The sequence below is a fragment of the Uranotaenia lowii genome, chromosome 2 (genome assembly GCF_029784155.1).
Source record: "Uranotaenia lowii strain MFRU-FL chromosome 2, ASM2978415v1, whole genome shotgun sequence".
NCBI classification, from domain to species: Eukaryota; Metazoa; Arthropoda; class Insecta; order Diptera; family Culicidae; genus Uranotaenia; species Uranotaenia lowii.
In genome coordinates, this window is record NC_073692.1 from 335,431,499 (window position 1) to 335,450,828 (window position 19,330).

Sequence of the window (19,330 nt, forward strand, 5' to 3'; positions counted from 1 at the left end):
TTTGTTTTTCGTCTTTATGGTCGAGGCGTCGCGAGCCAGCGTCGCAAAAGGAAAGTAACGCAGGCATAGCATACTGATCAGTCGTCGCAAGAGGATAGTAACCAAAGCACACTGTTCATTGATTGCTGGAAAATTTAACAATAAGGCGCCTGTTTCTCAAACACGTGGAGCGATATGCAACCTAGATGTGTTTTTTTCTTGCTTATTTGATTTGTACACAGCACATGGTAATAAATGACGCCTAGATGTGACACGGATTGGTATTTTATCAATCGAATCAAACCAATTGAAAGATTTGCAAAAATACTTCCATATTTGGTTCGTGTTAATGTAGGTAGTATTCGACTTTTCATTCAAGGAACATTAGAACATGTCCAAACGTTCAACTTTTTCCGTTAAAAAAAAATTAAAATTATGTTTTCTTCTAGAAATTTTTACTTCGGCCCAAATACACAACTGAAACGAATTTAGAAATGAAAATAGGAGCTTTTTATTTTAAATAATTCTGAAAAAACCATCGTACTTTTTGCTTACATACCAATTAAAGTACGTACTTAACATGAAAAGTGTTTTTGTGTTACATGGCTGCATAAAAGAGATTTTTGATCCGCTTCGTTTTTGAAAAGCGAGACTATAGAATTGATATTCAACTGGACGCAAAATTTTTAAGAGAAATTTTTAGTTACCCTTAAAGTGTTAAAAACAATATTCCCTTCTGTCAACTTACACTGTGGGGCAAGGGCAAACGTCGAACTTTTAAGAAATTCATGTTCAAAATGATTCAATATGTTGGAAAGACCAGAAGGGGAATTCCGAATGTTGAAACTGCAGCGGATATTGAAAATTCTTAAATGTCTTTGTAAATGAAGGTCATTCCCTTTGAACAGCATTCGTTAAAAGTGGAGTAACAAACATAAATTTATATTGCAGGAATACTGCAGATATATCAGTGAAACTTGATAGAACAAAAAACAAGAATTCGTATTAAATCCATTTTAAAGCCATTACTCTGACGCATCTTTAGATAAGCTTTGCATTGACACTTGCCCCAATATACGGGACAAATGTAAACTTAGAAATTTGTTTTTGCCTACATTTTTGAATATTTGACTTTCAAAGAGAAAATAAAAAAAAAAAATACGCTGAGAACTTTTTAGTGATGCAACTGATATTTTTTTAAATATTTATATGTTTACCTTAGTAAATTTATTTAAAAAAAAGAAATTTGCACTGTATTTAATACATAACTTATTTAATATATTTTTCATTACCATGATAAGTGCTGTTTGGGTATCGAGCCGGTTAAATTTGCCTACCTTCTTCAAGCAGTGGGGGACAAAATTGGAAAAGATGGGAGAGCTCTCATGTAAATTTAAGATAAAGAGCTTTTCAAAAAAGGGACCATATTCAAAAAGTTTTTTTTGGGTACAGAGTACAAATTTCAGATCTGGAAAAACGAGTTTAGAGATCAAGTTTCAGTAAATAATATACACCATCTTTGAATTGCTATTCAGAACTGCAGCTGCAGCTCTCATTTCAAAGTTGTTGGTTCTGAAGTATGATGAGGTTTGATTTAAAAAAATGCTCTCTAAAATCCAAGTTTTAATAAATTTTTACAAATTACATTTATTTCCGGAAGGTGTAGCAAGGCACAACGGGTCAGCTAGTCACTTATATTTGTCAGTGTCTTCAATCAAGTTTTAGACGAAATAAGTACATACGATTCATATGCATGGTGCAATTTTTAATTTTCAGCATTTATGATTATCTTTCCATATTCCTTTCGATTTCCATATCGATTCCATATCACAACGTATTGGGAAGTTAAAATGGTTTCTATTTCAAGCGCTGTATATTTACAAAATTTTACAAAAAATCATCTTTTGAAAGTTTTTAAATTTTCTTAAGTTAAGTTAAGTTAAGTCAAGTTAAGTAAAAAAAAATAAGTTATACTTACTTGATTTGAAAAATATTACCATCTGGAGAGTCGAAATAGCTTTCTGTTGTCGATGAAATCAATAAAAAATATTTTATGTTACGTAAAACCGCTCATTCGCGCTGTTATAACTCAGCCGAATGTTAAATGTTTGGGAATTGGCTTGTCATCTTCGAAGAAGAAAATAAATCTTAACATTGAAATATATAATCTTTTCAAAGCAAACCTTGAAGCTCGAGACAAATATTTATGACCATTTTTAAAATTATTATTTTCTCGGGGATTCTAGCTGTCATATCAACTTTGTTTCTGTTTATTTTTGCAATCAATAGATGATTTTTTTGTTGAACTCAACTTGGCAATGCTTAGCTTGATTAACTACTCACATCCACCTTAATCAGTAAATCCCGAAATGCATGGTTAAATGAAATGTATGTCTTACTTGTTCGAAAACAAATTACGATATCAATCACTTCGAGTTCCTCGATCGCTGGTGTGGCTCAGTAGAACAAGTTCTACATTGCCAATGGTTGCTACTCCGTGATAGACCGAGGTCAGCAATTTTGTTTAGAGATCAAATGAATGATGCTTGAGCAGCTCATTTACACTGCACAAAACTGATGCTCTCTCTTTGAATGTCAATAACGACGCCGGCCACGTCCTAGTAGTCAATGGATAGACCGGAAAAAGAGAAAGAGATGAAAGATCTATATTGTGTTATACAGCCGAGGTTACTGTATGGATTAAAAAGTATAAGGAAAAAATTAGTCAGAAAATTATACCAATAAACCTTGTTTTTGACAAAAGAAACTGAATAAATTGAGAAAAAATACATGTTGCAGAATTTGTGAGTCACAAACTTTATGGGTGTACTATCGCGTCGTTCGCCAAAATGCGTGCGCTAGGGGTACAAATACAAAAAGATATAAATACCGAGTCGGACTAGCAAAGTTTTCATTCGTTTACAGATATTGTAAAGTGCAAGAAGTCGGAAGGCGAAAAACAATCTTCATCCTGAAGCCGAGTGGAATAATCTGAGAACTCTCACAGGTTTTGAAGAATTATCTGTGCTGAGGCGCTGAGTGTTCTGTTTCGACTTTAAGAGGAAACAAGTAGAAAAATGGAAAAGAAAGGAAAACGACAGTTACCTCTGAATCCCGACAAAATAATTTGATTTGGGAAGGGAGTTGAAGGAACTGATTGGGAGACACTTTTGGCAAATATTACGGTGAACCACAAACATTATATTTTTTAACTCCGATTTATTCCTATTCTAAGCTTCCAGTTAATTAGCTGGAAACATGAGTATGTTAAGTTCAATTAGCTTTTTTACTAACAAAAATTTGGCATAACTGTACTTTCTCTATAGGAAAATAAGAAAACAATTTTAGTTTTATACCACCTTTATTCGGGCAAAATTATATAAATTTTTAACAAATCATGTTAGCAATACAATACCTTAATGATGCCTTGTTTTGTTGTGACAGAGAAATCAACACTAAATCACTGAATTGTTTAATTGGTTTTCAGTTCAATTAAATTCAAACACCTTAATAAACCTGATGAAAATTGGATACCAAATCAGGCTATCTTTTTGTTCTTACTTTTCTAATTTAGCAAAAAGACTTTCCTGATGCTTTTTTCAGCTGTTGTAGGAAAATATACACTTTATCGTGCTTCCATTTAGCTACTGATGCTTTACTTTAGTATTGGCTTTTCATCAAATTTTAGAACATTGATTCTTTAATGAATAATCCTCAAAAATACAACACTAAATTATGCTACCTTTTTGGCATCGATAGCTCGTTTTGGCTTTTGTTTGCCATCGATTTAAGCATCTAAGTCTACTCGGGTATACCGCTTGGCAAATTCTCTTTCAGATTTGGAAACATACCGCGAGATTTCTTCTCAATCATAGCATAAATATTTTCGGGAGCAGCGTGAAGTAAACTTTTCAAATGCACCAGGCGCGTGCTTCAAAATTGACACGAAACACTTTAGAGGCACCCAAAATATAACCTAATCCTCATCAATCTTGATTCTAATAAAAAGGTCGTGTGAAATTTGTGAGCATTTTGTAGTAAATAATATGGGTTTGATAGTAACCAAAATTTTGGATTCCGCTCTCAAATCTGTCATTTTTAACGCGTGTATATCATAGTGCGAAATGAAGTTAAACAATAATCCTTTCAGACTAAAGTTCAACACATTAAGCCATTATGTGTCTCTGCTATTGTTTGGCAAGCCCAATTCAACATCTCCATTGAGCGTTGGTTGTTAAATTTTTATTTTTTATCCCCTTTGAGGTGACATCAAAATCGAGACCAACAGCAAAGTCAAAAAAAAAAAAGAACCAAACATCCTACACGAAACAACTGTAAACGATGTGACATAAACATTTATTTCCAACTTTTGTTTTTCATTTTTCATTCCCAGATCCACCTGTTTCGTTTCGAGGTTTAGGCTAGCGGTAGCCCTCATCCTGATCCGGAAGCCGGGAGTTTTTCGTAGAGCAGCAGCCAAATAAACCATGCCAAGCCACAGCGAATAACAACAATAATAAGCATTAGAGCCGTGGAAGCTCGTCGCAGGGGAGCCTTGAAATTGAACTCCCCCTGGCCTAGCCTTGGCCCAGCAGCAAAACTCATAAAAAGGCGATCAACGAGTAGGACTCCTGGCAAATACAGCGCAAAACATGGCGGCGACTAAAAATGTGTTTACCCTGCTGTTTTGAAGAATTTTCGTTCCAGCTGAACCGAACCGGGCATCCGGCTGGGGAGTGTGTTGCTCGTAAAATTGCCAAGTTTTTTTTTATGTTTATGTGCAAGTGCGAGTGATTTAAGAAAATAAAATAAATTTCACTGTTTGCCATAGAATTGGGACGTAGCAATTTTAAAGGTGCATCTGTGTTTGAAAGCAATTTCCTGCGACATTTGGGCGAAGAACCGTTTCCCGTCTCGGATGAGAATGAAAGCTTTGATGAATTGGTAAGGATTGGTGGAAACGGCTGGTTTACAGTCGGTTTATTATGAGTCAGGATGAATGAATTGACCCAGGAGCCCTAACTGGCACGATACTAAAGTTTTCAACGCCAGCGAATAGATACCTAATTGAATGAAGTTGATCAGTGTAAATGAAGAAACACAAACATAGTTCAGTGAGAGGCACTGAGTGCTCCAACTAAGGTTCTTGATTATTTCCAATATAATCGGGCTGATGGATTTAGTCAAAAGTGATGAGTGTTGAAGAGAAAAAATGATTCACCAGAAGGTTCAAGACTAAAAACTGGCATCGTAAATCCAACTAATGTTAGGCATCCATTTTGGCTCCGGAAAAAGTGATCTTAGCCTCCGTTTTTCCTTGGAATTGCTTTAGATTTGCGGTACCTACTGACTTTCTCAGTTGGCTCGGTTGGGAATTTTTGAGTGATGTACTACTGACAGTTGTTGTGTGAATGAGACCGATGAAGATGTTGTTACTGTTGATGACGATGATGACGGTTATGATGGGTCGTGTACAATCAAGATGGACCGTCGACGGAATTCAACGGGAGCGTCAGTTGGCACGTGCGATTTGTCTTATATGATAAGGTAAGTCGATGATTTGCGCCTCCTGCCGGGGCAGCGATGAGGATGAGCCGGCATATTTTTCTTTTTTGCAACCAAACGATAACCCCGGTGAAGGGTGCGAAAGGGGAGTCCTGTGATTGATTAGCCCCGTTCCCATTCGAAGGGTTTTGGAGCTTTTTTCTTCCCTGAACTGTCTACTTAGCGAAAATGAACTTGGTGCGATGGATTTCATCAAAATTAAAGCTTCCTTTAGATGGTCTTCTTGAGGTTACTTCAGTTCAAATGAGAGTAGGTATCAGAAAAGACCAGCACGTTATCCAAACATACGGGAAAAATGATCCTATGAATTGCAAAGGTGCAAAGATACCAAGGTAATCAGATCGTAAGACCTTATGTTATTGGTAAACAAATATAATCCATGAGCGAGATTACTACGCATGTACTTAATCCTTTTTCGTCCCTGAATTTTTTTTTTCCCGTTACAGTCCCTGGAGTGCCAATTTGACACTCCTAACTACTACCTCTATTTTCTATAAAATTTTTGGATAACTTTTGGAAACCTCGTAATGAAACTCAAATATGTTTCTAAGACAATATTCAGCTACAAGACTTCAATGTTTCGTTATTCAGAGTCTAAGAAATAAAAATCCGAAAACATGTAAAGGGTGTCCACGATGAAATTGCCACACACAAAATCTTCGACTGTCTTCACTACCTTAGGTCGTTTAAGAAGGTGCTGCTTCATAATCGCCTAGTACTTCTCGATGGGGCGGAGCTCCGGAGTTTTGGGAGGGTTGAATCTTGTTGGCACGAAATTGTCCTTATTGTCCGCATACCACTTCAGCGCGTCCTTGGAGTAGTGGCTTGAGGCAAATCCGACCAGACGATTATTGGGACGTTGTGGGCCTTCAGGAGAGGAAGCAGCCGCTTCTGGAGGCACTCTTTCATGTACACCTGTCTGTTCATCGTGTCCTGGGTCACGAAAGCTGCACTCCGCTTCCCTCACGTGCAGATGGCTTGCCAAACCAGGAATTTATTCGCAAATTTGGACATCTGAGTGCGGACATGCTCCGGAACGCTGAACTTATCCTTGGCCGTGGAAAACAGGTTGCCGGGGATCTGTTTGAAGTCGGCCTTCACATATGTTTCGTCATCCATGATGCAGCATTCATCTTTCGTCAGCACGTTGAGGTACAACTTCCTGGCACGGGTTTTGGCGGACTTGTTCTGCTTCTCGTCGCGAATAATGGCCTTTTGTACCTTGAACTTTCAAAACTCAGCCTTAGTTTTGGCCTTCTAGACAAAACTTCGGCTTATTTAGCTGCAGCTTCTTAGCCACATCCCGAACGGAGGCGTTCGGGTTTTGGATGAAGGCCCCAACTACAAGGTTGTGCTTTTTGGTGTTGTACGGAATACTTTTTCCTTCACTTCTGGGCTTCTGGTCGGTGGTCATTCGTTCCTCAAACCGCTTAATCACTCGCGACATCGTGGAATTCGCAATTCCCAACGTTTTAGCAATGGAACGATGCGAGAAATCCTTATTCTCGTGATGAATGCACAAGATTTTATCACGCACGAGCTGTTCTTTCGACTCCATTTCAGCGAGTTTTGATCACAGGACTTTAAAAATTGTATGATGTAAACAATGCACTATGAACTAAATCCACCCAAATTTTCATTAAATTCTACCCAACTGTTAAAAAGTTAGAGTAATTTCATCGTGGACAAAAAAAAATTCACTTATATATATTTTTGAAATTTTTGTTAAATCATGATTACAAAAAAATGTAAAAAAGTGGTTAAGCAGAACAAGTTCTACCTCGCCCATGGTACCCAATTATTTAGGAATGAAATAGTCGTCTAAAATAAGTTTTTCAAAAAATGTGTATGCGTTATGAGAATTCCTTTGAGAACTTAATTGTATTTAAGACTTTACAGATGACAATGTCGTTAAGGCATCCAACGTATGTTTGTTAAACAGCTATTTTAAGCGTAAGACAAATTATCATTTCAACCGACTAATTTGTTTTAGTCAAATATGCAGTACATTTGAGGTTTCCTCCTTCCTGTCTTCTCCTTTCCAAAATTGTTTGCAATTTGAAAGGCGAATTCCGTAAACTAATTAGAACATCGTTTCTCAATGACCATCACTTCCCCAGAGAGGGAGATAGAGAAAGCGAAAAGCGCGCCATAGTAGTTGTCACTTGTTTTATTGCAGCTTCCGAGTTGGAGCGGAAGTTCTAAAGCTCACGCTCACACATCCGTACACAAACACAATAAAGCTTCCGACCACAAAGTGCTACACGTGCAAGTTTTCCAGCTGGCTGCCCCAAATCCGGACGACCCACGCGGGCGAAGCGGCACACCACCCTATACATATGATAAGATCCATCCTTGAAAACTATTACCGGAGACGTTCTTGCACGATTCCCCGGTGTGTGTCATATTTCATAATTAAACACGAACTAAATTATAATTCATTATTCATGTGCACATGTATGGTAGCTGTAGCTCACTTTATCGGTGATGAAAGAAGGGCAAAGGAGTTGTTTGCGGTGGCAAAGCATCAGGGTGGAAACCACTTGCTGTGAGGGAATGTGTTCATTTAATCCCGTTTTCACAATTGTGACGTCTCCCGGGTCCTGTGTTGTGTGAACAAATCATTACCCTGTTCACAAACCCTTGGTTATTATAATTAGACACATATTTAAGTACAACAAATTGAAAAATCGTTTTTTCAATAATTTTGTTCGAAACGAAATGTCCAGTTAAAATGGAAGAAATATTCAGTGAGAGGTTTACCGAAGATCAAGAGTTTTCCAAAGTAACTCTTACGTATAATTAAACTAGAAAGTTGTTCTTTGCTGGACCAAAATTATATTTTCCTCAAGCAATTAGTCTAACGTTCCAAAACAATGCCAATTACTTCGAATGCCCATGTTTGCTTAGCAAAATATTCCTCTGACTATACTGCTACGCTACATTTATAAGTAAACTAGGTGGTGTGGTGCAACAAATTGAAAAACTTTATAATATAACGCCCGTCGGCTATGCACGTAAAGTAATCTGTAATTTTGCCAAACACTGCCATCAGAACCACAATCTCCGAACTGAGCAGCTGCCGTTTTGGTTACCAAAGTTGGCACAAGCATCCACCAACCTACTAAAGAAAGAGGGGCCATTTTGTTGCTTCTTCTTAGCTTAGACGGGAAGCTCAAGTTTGAAATATGGCTCGGTACGATTCATTGGTACACCGGACCGACCAAGAAGCCAAAATTTAACATTGTGGAGTTTTGATCAACCTTAGAAAGTTTTAGCTCTCGGAAGCTTCTCGGATGTTCAAATATCTGGCAGTTTGAACCGGAAAAGATGCATATGGATGCAACCGGTTTTTTTGGAGAAAGATTTAAAAAAAAAATTACTACGAAACTAGGTTGCGTTCAATGGAGGATATGGTTGATCAATGAAATGTTTCGGCAATTATTTTTACCTTTGAAGAGGATTCAGAAAGCTTTGAAGAATAAAAAAAAATCGAACAAAAGTTGACTCAGAAACCAATAATATCAAGTATCAACTCGCTAAACAATAAAAATCGAAAAATAGATTTCGATTTCATTTCACAGAAGCCAACATGATTGGTTCTCGTGATTCAATCATCGGTTAATTGATGAACATGTTTAATATCTGTAGTTAATTTCATTTTAGGATTGGCCCTACTTTTCCCATTACATATCACAAAAAACCTAGGTATACAAAACCTGAAAATTGAGTTTTTCTTCAAAATTAACTGGAAGAAATTTGATACAACTTGTTAAGGCTTTTCACTAGTCCCTGTAAATAGTGAGCAATTTGAGATGCTTTTGAAACCTACGATTGACAATTCGCTGATGGAACTAGCAATCGCTTGAGTAGAGTGTGGCTATGTAAGGACCTCACTAAAGTATCGAATGCAGAATTAACACTATTCCACTATTGAAACCTGCGTTGCATTACTTATTTCAACAGGTTATGGGCCCGGTTACGTCTGGGAGGAAGAAAGAGTTGATGAGAGGGGTACTCTTAAGTTTCAGACTTGCCGAAAGCAAGTGCACCAGCTTAGAGGAAGCAGCCAGTGCAGATATTTGCAGTTAGCAAGGGCAGAGAATCTGCAATCTAGAGGAGCCAATCTCCGCATAGGGACCAGCTAGCGCAAAGGATTGCCTTGGGCAGAGGCTACGAGATGCTTCAGCACAGCCAAAAGGTGTCGCTGGAATTCGAACCTGTGATAGGGTACGAGAGGGTTACTCTCGATGCCGTCACGAGCATCGAGAAGTGGAGACCCCGGATCCAAAACCGGGATTGGTCAGCGCAGTAGGCGAACGGACCAGCTAGAGGATTAGCCAGGTGATGCGTGGTGTGGTGCTACGCTTCAGTCAGCATGCGTGAGCTCGCATTCGACTGCTGGAAGAACATTCTGGCACAATAGGGACGGTTTATCTCCTAACACGACGACTAGCTGCTTCTCCTTCAACTTAGACAGCAATCGCTTCGAGCGTTTAAGTCGCAGTGCTTTAATTCGTCCTGTTATTAAATGGCGCTTCGCTCTTGCTCTTGATGATGCATTCAAGTCATCTTTGACCAATCGTTGCACGGAAGAATACGAGACATTCGCTTCGTTAGTCAGCCTCCAAATAGATAATAATGGATTCCTCTTCACCTTCCACTTTCCACCTTCCTCTTCACCTATCACTTTGACAGTGCGGCTGCACGTGGCTTCCCACTACGCAGTTTACGTGGACATGGTCCTTCAAGGAAAGAACGTTTAACGCGCTAAACAGTCGCTACAGCCTGCTTCTCCCTTACAACTGCATTGTTTACATTAACTGTAACTGGCAGATAATGTAGGGTTGCCATCCGTCCCGCAAAAGCGGGACATGTCCCGCTTTTTTGTTGAAAGTCTCGCCGTCCCGCTTTTTCCTCAAAATGTCCCGCTTTTTCTTATGGAAAACTTTTACAAAAAAAAAAAAAAGTTTACTGACTAAAACTGGAAAAAATGAAATTTTATCTTTAATTTCAACAAAATTCATTGGTTCAACACAAAAAAAACCTTAAGATACAATAAGATTCTGATTCACTAAGTGTTCTTGGAGCACGTTCAACCAATGCAATAAATAACTTTGAAAAGTATATTGTTTATGTAGCTTCCAAATGATTATTGATCGTAATTTTTCAACCTTAGTTAAGTTGCCTTTTATCATTCACCACTTTTTCAACTCAATTGTCCACAGTGTACAATGATGGAAGTTTTCTTGAGTTTTCAAATTTTTAAAACCAATTTGAAATTTATTTGTTGCTGCTTAGATTTTGAACGTTTAAGCCGTTTGAGCTGTTTACATGTAGGACTTGAATTACTCTCTCAAATAACGTGTTAATTAGCGAGAACGGTGGAAAACAACCTGCAAAAAACCATGTAATCGAAGTCATGTAGGAAATACTGAGCAAAATCAATGCGCGTTAAAAAAAACCTTAGTGTACTTTCTATGAATAACTTCGACTGGTGGTAAACCTCTAAGTTTGGCAATACAACTAGCTTTTTTAGGAGTTTCTAAAATGTCCCGCTTTTTTCGGCTTTGTCCCGCGTTTTTCTAAAAGTATCTGGCAAGCCTAAGATAATGGTTAAAGCTGTTACACAGACAAAAATCAATCCTCAATTATCATCAAAATCAATTCAAAAAAGGCTGCTAAAAATTTTCGCACTTTCATGGGTCATACTGTATAGCTACGCTGCGGTTAGTATGCCTCTGCTGATATTCGACGGCTGAATGAAGTTGTTGGTGTTGCGAGAAGCTCGACAGTCGACAATGTTATTCAACATTCTGAATCTGTGAATTGAGGGATGGTGATGAAACCTACGATTGAAAATTCGCATATTGACGATCGCTGGTGGAACTAGCTAGTGTAGAGTGTAGCTATGTAAAGTAGTGAATACAGAATGAACTCTAAATTAAACGGATTTTCGGGATGAATCATCCAAACGGATGAAAATCCTTGCAAAAAAAAACTCTAAATTAAACTCCTAAAGAAAATAAAAAAAAATTCGCTGATATGGCCATAATATGCCGATTTATTGTAGCTCAACTCAAAGGATGGTTTGCAGTAGAGATGTACCGAATATTCGGCGACGAATACCACCCATGGTAACCAACATTTTTTTTCTCCAACATTGAGGGAGCTTGAAAATAAAAATCAGGGAATCTCAGGCTAACATAAAATGATCGAGCTGAGTGCCTTTTATGGTCACCGTTGTAGAATGTTGTGAAACTGATACAAACTTCATACTTCTTTCAAATTAGCTATATGTTCCCTGTCAATTCAACCTAAAAACGCGATATATTTTGTTTTCATACCTTTTATTCATATTTTCTATCGAAGCTTTCACGCGTTTAACTGACGAAATATAGCGTTTTTCAAATATGTCACATGTGATTCAGCAGTTGTAGTGAATACAGAATGAACTCTAAATTAAAAATATCTGGGGATGAATAAACCAATCGGTTTAAAATCCCAAAAAAAAACTCTAAATTAAACTCCTAAAGAAAATAAAAAAAATAAAAATTTCCTAATATGGCCATTAGACCGCTGCAAAAAATGACTTTTTGCTCCCATATGTTTATTCGATGCCTTTTGGGTCACCAAGCATCAGTGTAAAATTTGAGATGATTTGGTTGATTCCTGAGTTAACGCAACGCGTTTCAATTTTGTATGACAATAAGTATGGAAAAAGAAATTTTTGCATATTAAATCATCCAGAAAATTCAAATAAGTTAGAAATGAAGTCGGTTTTTGATTTTTGGTTTTGACAATGGGGATTTTTTTTTATTACCTGACAATTTGCGCCGGGGGTCTTCAGATTTTTCCCAAAATTGAAAATTTGGTTCATTTTTGCGACTTAAAAACACATGTATTTTTTCAGATTTCTAACACTTTTATTTTTTGAGTTAGCTTCGGTTAGATTTTTTTGTAAATAAAAAATAACCATTTTTCAAAGCTACATAACTCTGTTGTTTCTCAACGGAAATTATAAAATAGCACATCAAAATGCATTGAAATTTTATCAGCTTTCCAAATAGAATAGTTGAAAAAAATTAAATAATGACCTTCAATATGAAAAGTTGTAAATAAACTTTAAATGGCGTCTAAAAGTACCGTCTGCACCACCGAATATTTTGCAAAAAATACCATTGTATAGCTCGATTCATGATGCAACTTTCATCTGAAGACACCAAAGTGGGCCATTAACACCTTGAAGAGTTATGAAAGAAATAATGACAATAAATCTCTTTTTTTGCATCGAAAACACACAATGGTCGAACAACTGCACTCACATTTGGAGATAGCAAGCAGATACTATTGAGATACTAACCAAAGCTTTTTGCAAAAAATCTTCATAGATTAGTTCCCGCGAAGTTAAGCTTTAATTTGGCAAATTTCAAAAGTTTTCTTAGTAAAATATACGCCTTAACAGTTTTATAAACTTGAAATAACTATTCCGATTTCTATAGAAATGTGAACGAATGTTTACATACGAAAAATCATATTTTCCAGTCATTAATCCTCTAGTCGAATAATTTTATTAAAAACCATTTGCGTATGTTCAAAACAATAAGTATAAAAACGAAATCAATCGTTTGTGTTTTTTAAAGTCAGCAACTTAGACAAATGGTTGCTGACTTTGAAACACAAATCAACCATTCATTTCGTTTCCATACTTGCTATTTTGAACATTATACATTTGGCTGATTGTTGGGCAAAAACATGATGTGTTTTTCCGTAAAACGTTCAGCTTTTCATAAGAAGTTTCGTCACATCTAATAGAAATAGGAATTATAGTTTAAATGAATTTTAATTAACTGACATGTACTGTAACATATAAAGTCACATATATTTTAGAAATGTCAAATTGACTAAGATAATTGTGCGATAACACAAGGCAATCAGATTCAATTTTTTTCTAAAAATTTTCCTCGCTCTGTTAATTCCAGTGGAATTCCAGAATTATACATATTTTTCAAAGTATAAGTTAAAACGTTTTGCAGTCTTCAACTACATAGTATAAAATAATAAAAAGATGTCCATGATTGATTTTTCATAAAACTGATTTTCTTTAAACGCCTTATCAGTAAAACTGGAAGCGATAGACACAATCTGACAAAAAATTTTCAAAAACTTGTTATAAAACATTGATAGAAGATTTGAATCCAATATAGTGTGAAGTTATTAAGTTCAAGGTTGAAGTGATGACGAGCAAGCACAGAATTTCTATTGAGTTTTGAACAGATATGTACAAATTTTATGTGAAAATCTAAAAATTAGGCAAAATCTGGCTTGTTTTCAAAAATCAAGAAAAAAACGAGGCTTATCAGGTTATCAGAATGGACCTCAAAATATCAGGAAAATCCTGAAAATTCAAGCACATTGGCATCTCTGATACCACCCAAAAACCGTTAAGCCGAATATTCGGCTCACCGAATTGTTGAGCTTAGCAGCCGATTAGGCCGAACATATGTATATTATTGAAATTTATACTGTAACAGACTTGTCAAATTTTTCAAATGATTTTGGATACTTTATAAAATATCCAAAAGTAACGTTGAAAAAGCCACACAATCATCGAAAACTTATGGTTGAAGCAAAACATCTTAGGTGCATCCATATATCTTTCCCTGTAGATCGTACAGGAGAATGCTGACAAGTTTTATACTTTGATTATAGTTTATTCTGATTTTCTTGATATATCTAGGCTTGGCCATAAATCCAATGAGGAATTCGAGATAAGTCATATCTGCTTAAATCTTCTCGAATTTGTCCGGTTTTATTCAGATTATTTGCTATATAAATTAAAAAAACTCAAATTTATCTTTGAAAATTACGATTGTTTTACGAATTGCAAAACAAACATAAATTATTGTTTGATTCTTGGATTAGGATTGATAGATCTTCTGGGAAAGATCGACTCAGCTGAATGGTTCTAGGATTGATCAACCTAAAAAATCTAAGCAAAAAGATCGATCTCTGCTAGATCAATCTTTAAAACTTTTGTGAGGAGTGCTGCCTGAGGGCTGCTTTATGCTGAAGTTAATAATGAAAAAGGTCAATATTCGGTGTTCGACAGTAGGCCGAGTACCACTATTCGGTACATCTCTAGTTTGCAGTCAGACATTTTATTTTTAAATAACACTAGGTATATCCGGAAATCTCATACAGTGCATTAGATAGAAGTCATTTGACATCAAAATAAAAATTTCGATTTTCCAGCTGTCTTTTGGTTCGCTCTCAGGTGATTTTTGAAGGTCAAATATTCAAAATGCGTTTTTAAGGAAATCTTTACTCAATTTCGAGAAGCCAAAAATGTTTGTATATGCCTGTCTTTTGGACCAATAAAAAAATGTATATTGTCGGTTTATGAAATTCAATGATGACATATTTCCCATACATCCATTGCCATCATACTGTATACATTGTTCTTAAACTAAGCTGAACTGAGGCTCAAAGCTGAGATAGGTTGGCATTATTTAGTTTTTACCTACTATTAATCAAGAACCAAAATTGAAATCTGTTACTGTTTTTGAGGAAACGCAATTTATGTTCTGAGCTATATTTCAGTTCCACTTGCAATATTTTTGTTTAATTTTATAAAACTGCACTGATAAGATATTTTTATTTGTCAGTCATTTCGCCAAACAGCTCCCACATTTAGGAACACTTCTCTCTAAATATGGAAAACAAGTTTGAGAGATAGAAAAATCATCTATAAATGTTTCAATTCTACTCTACTATTGTGCAAATCTTTGGATATTTTCCCTACAGGTGCCTAATAGTCTAAAATTCCCCACAAATTTTTTTTTTAAATACTTTATTGACGCTTTGCTTCTAAAGGTCTTTCACGTCCTTGGCCCCATACGTTGGCAAACGTTTGCGGAACTCGTTGCTTGAAATTTTTTTCCTCTCATTTCTTCTCAATTATGCGTTTTTTTTCAATTTGGCGATAAATGAATAACGCCCTTAAAGCGGGCCATAGACTACACAAATTGTGCAAATGCAATAAATTCGATCAAATTCGATGAAATTCTGTACCTGTGAATCAAAGTTGCCGAAAAAAAAATATATGAATTTTTCAAAAGGCCTTGACTGTAGATTTGAACCAGTTTTGAAGATATCAAATCCGATTATTCAATATTTGGTAGGTACAACTTTCAAAGTATATAAAACGATTTAAAAACAGTTTTGACCAATTTCATCAAGTATCAACTCGTTTTGATGAAGCATTTTCCAAAAACATGTTCTGGCGAACTGCTATTCGAAGCAGTGCACTCTAAAATTTTATTATTAATTTATTCAAAGCTTCTTGCTGTGCGGTTTCTAATAAATGAAAGTCACTCAGAGTGCTTGCACGAGCCGAGCAATATCTAACGCACAGTTTGATAAATCTGGTGTGCACGTCTGTTGAGAAGGAACAACTTTGTTCATGGGGGAGTGTGTATGAAGAGTACCAGGATGGTTGTCGGATTTGCCCGGACGGGAAAATGACCAGGTCCCAGCCGGGATTTTCGGCAAAGTTCTGGTAAGCTTTCACTGCTGATCTCAGTTCACACACATCCGATGGCTGGCCGGATGGCCCTCCCGAAACTGATAGCTCTGCGGTATGGTTCTAAAAATTCATTATTTATGAATGGCCGGAACAAGTCCCAAATTAGCTAGGCCATTATTCATGGGGCTTGGCTAGCCGGGGTGTTTTTCTTTGATGTTTGGCGCAGCATCACACTCCCACGAAAACGTGCACACATACACACCTGATTCTCTCAACAGACGTGTGCGTTCCAAAGCCCTTATGGTTCTAGAGGAACAGGAAAGTTCTCCCGAATTTTCGGGATCCATTTGGAGTAATATCTCTGATTTTATGGCATCCGCAAGAGGGTTCGTTATTTAAAGATTATGAGTAGTGATGATCATGGCATTAATATTCTATGAAGAAACGAGGAAGCTTGCTGTTTCTTAAGAAAAAGATTAAAACTGCCATTAGTTTTATGGACTATGGCAGAAACTAGATATTCTTGTTTCTAATTCTGTTTTTATGATGGTTTTCTATTTTTCAACTTTATGTACGTTGAAATACATGAATACGCACGCACAAATTTGAGTACAGATAATTTTTAAACCAAAATTTTCTACCCACAATTCAGTTTTAGAAAACATAATACATCCGATAGAATGTTTTCAACGTCTCTAAAATTGGAATAGCTTTGATTCACCCCGGTCTTCCAACCGCCAAACAGTAAACAAAATTTCGATTTAGTTCAACGGCAACACGCCCACCCATTCTCCGGTGATGTAATATTGGCAGCGCCGACAGATCCAGAGAACGAACCTAAGCCACACAGTAATTCGCTGCAAGGATCAGTTTGTGGTGGTCGGTATGGTGATAAATGTGAAAATAAAAACGAAGCCCTTCCATGAAAACGCCTTGAAGAATAGCTTATTCTGGGAACCCGTTAACTGAAGAAGAAGACGCTCCCTCTCTTTTAAGCTAAGGGCGTGTTTTCTTTTACAATTTGGGGAGGGTGAGAGACTGAACCAAAAGTAGCAGCAAAAAAAAACCTTGAAGTGAAATGAAATGTCACAACAAATATTGCCGCGAAATCGTAAGAAGGCGAGTAAAACGTGAAAAAACTAGAAGAAGAAAAACCTAAATCACAAGACATTGAAATCACATGAAGATGGGGGTGGGCTCTGCTGCATGCTGCCGGAGGAAATGCTTTTTTTGTGTTTCTGTTTTTCCTGGTTCGTTTCTGCCCACGCAAAGATCAAAAACCCATCTGCGAATTCCTAACCCTCCCTGCTGGGAGCAAGCAAGGAATGCGATGTGATGCGCCTCGAAGGAGCAGCAGGCAGCAGCGTAGAGCTCTGAATCTAGCGACAATCTTCAGTGGCGTCATTGGACGGGTTCTGGAATCTTTGTATTGAACTGGGACAGTACACTTGGTGCTTTCGTATTTCAGTTTCTAACTTTTCGAATGCTTATATAGCTGCGTGACAGTAATTTTCACAGCAAACGTTCTACGACCTACTGCGAATAAGACACATTTTTGCGTGACGTGACGTGACTTTTTGACAGGTAGTTTGACATAAATTATACATTTTCAAATTTTTGAGCCAAAAAAAACCCAACAAACTTTTAAAAATTCTGAAAATTTTTGATTCCCTATCCAACAAGGTAATTTTTTGCTTTTTTAGACTTGCAATTTCGGAGTTATTCGCGAAAAACAAGAGTTACATGACAAAGGGTGAGAAACCAAAAAAAAAGCAAAGAAGCCAAATTTCCTTTCTCCCTTACATTTAAGCAAATATCTGTATTCTAGAGATTTGTAGCAAATAAAATTTCTCACAATGTTTTCTAACATTGTGTTTATTATAAAAATCAAAAAGTTATAGAAAAACTAGGTTAAAAACGTGACGCCACGTCGCAGGGTTTTTTGAAAACATGTTTTTCGTTCCGTCGTCACGTCACGCTTTTGTTATGCAGCAACAATATGGAAAATAGGCAATTTACTGAACACTAAATCATTTGATTAACAGTATAAAGTCATAACACAATCAAGCTTTTCAAATATAAATTTTCATGTGTTGTACTATTGAAATCAGGTTTTACTGACAGTACATGAAGTGAGAGAATTGTTTTTATAAAACGCTTGTATTTCGAAACGTTAATGTTTTTGGTGAAACTTGAGAGGTGACGACGCAAAGAAACAGCTATAAAAACTCTTTCGGCTCAAAATATTTTGATGTGCTTTATTTATCAACTTTTTTGTACATTCAAAAGACTCCAAAACTGCTTCTAAAAAACTTGAATTTGATCATTTTTACGTCCTGGAGGTGAGTTCAAAGTTTATGTAACAAAAACATGCTGTTTTTAAAGGTGCTTTACCATTTTTTGACACTTCATAGGTTATATAAATCATTAAATGTAAAAACTATACATTTTCGAACGCGTTGAATCATCCTCTTCAAAAAACACAGAAAGTGTTTGCTGAAGGAGTTATTGGAAAATTCATGAGTCATAGAGTTATGACTAAGCTTGCAAGATTGCCTAGTTTTACCCTTGCCGGGATATTTGACACAAAATTTAGGAAAACCCCAGTTCGGTTCAGCTGCCTGCCTTTTTCGTTGAAAAGAGCTTGGATTATGCCCGAATTATGCACTTTGTATTCAAAAACTTTATAACTTGAATTGAATTGTTATAATTTATGATTTTTGCATTTAAAAACGATTTTTTTAGCAAGTTTCATCTGATAAATCATGAGCGGCTTTTTGGAAGTCTTAAATAAGATTTAAAATCTGCAGATGAATTTTGATGTAAAAAATACAATCTTTCAAATGTTTTTTTTTCTTGATTTTCATTGAATGATTCTGTAATTTTGACCAAATTTGCCTGGATATTGCCCAAATTTAAGGTTGATCTTACTTCGTCTGCCTTTAAACACATCCCCGCGGACTTTACGCCATCATCAATTTTTCCGATTCCGTTTTCCCGCACGCATTACGAACTCAATAATTTCATTTGGACATGCAGCAGATCCACCGAGACGAGCGAAAACTTCAATTTTAACGTTTAAAAATAAACTTTTAAAAGAAGAATCCTTAACTTGTAAATAGTCTGTGCACAATTGAGCATTTTGAAGACTTAACCATTTAAAAAAATAAAAATAATTTTGATATGCCCGTATGCGCCAGGTTTTCAGATAAAATTGCCCGAATTCGATGGGTCCGGATACGTCCGATAAAATTCTGG

General features: G+C 36.4%; 1 protein-coding gene across 1 annotated transcript in view; it reads left to right on the forward strand.

Annotated features, from left to right (window-relative positions):
- Positions 1-4,899: 4,899 nt before the first annotated feature.
- LOC129744120 (muscarinic acetylcholine receptor DM1) overlaps positions 4,900-19,330 on the forward strand; it is a 303,267-nt gene continuing 288,836 nt past the window's right edge. The window contains exon 1 of the mRNA XM_055736516.1: positions 4,900-5,526. The gene's annotated coding sequence lies outside the window, so the exon portion shown is untranslated. The remainder of the gene's footprint in view (positions 5,527-19,330) is intronic.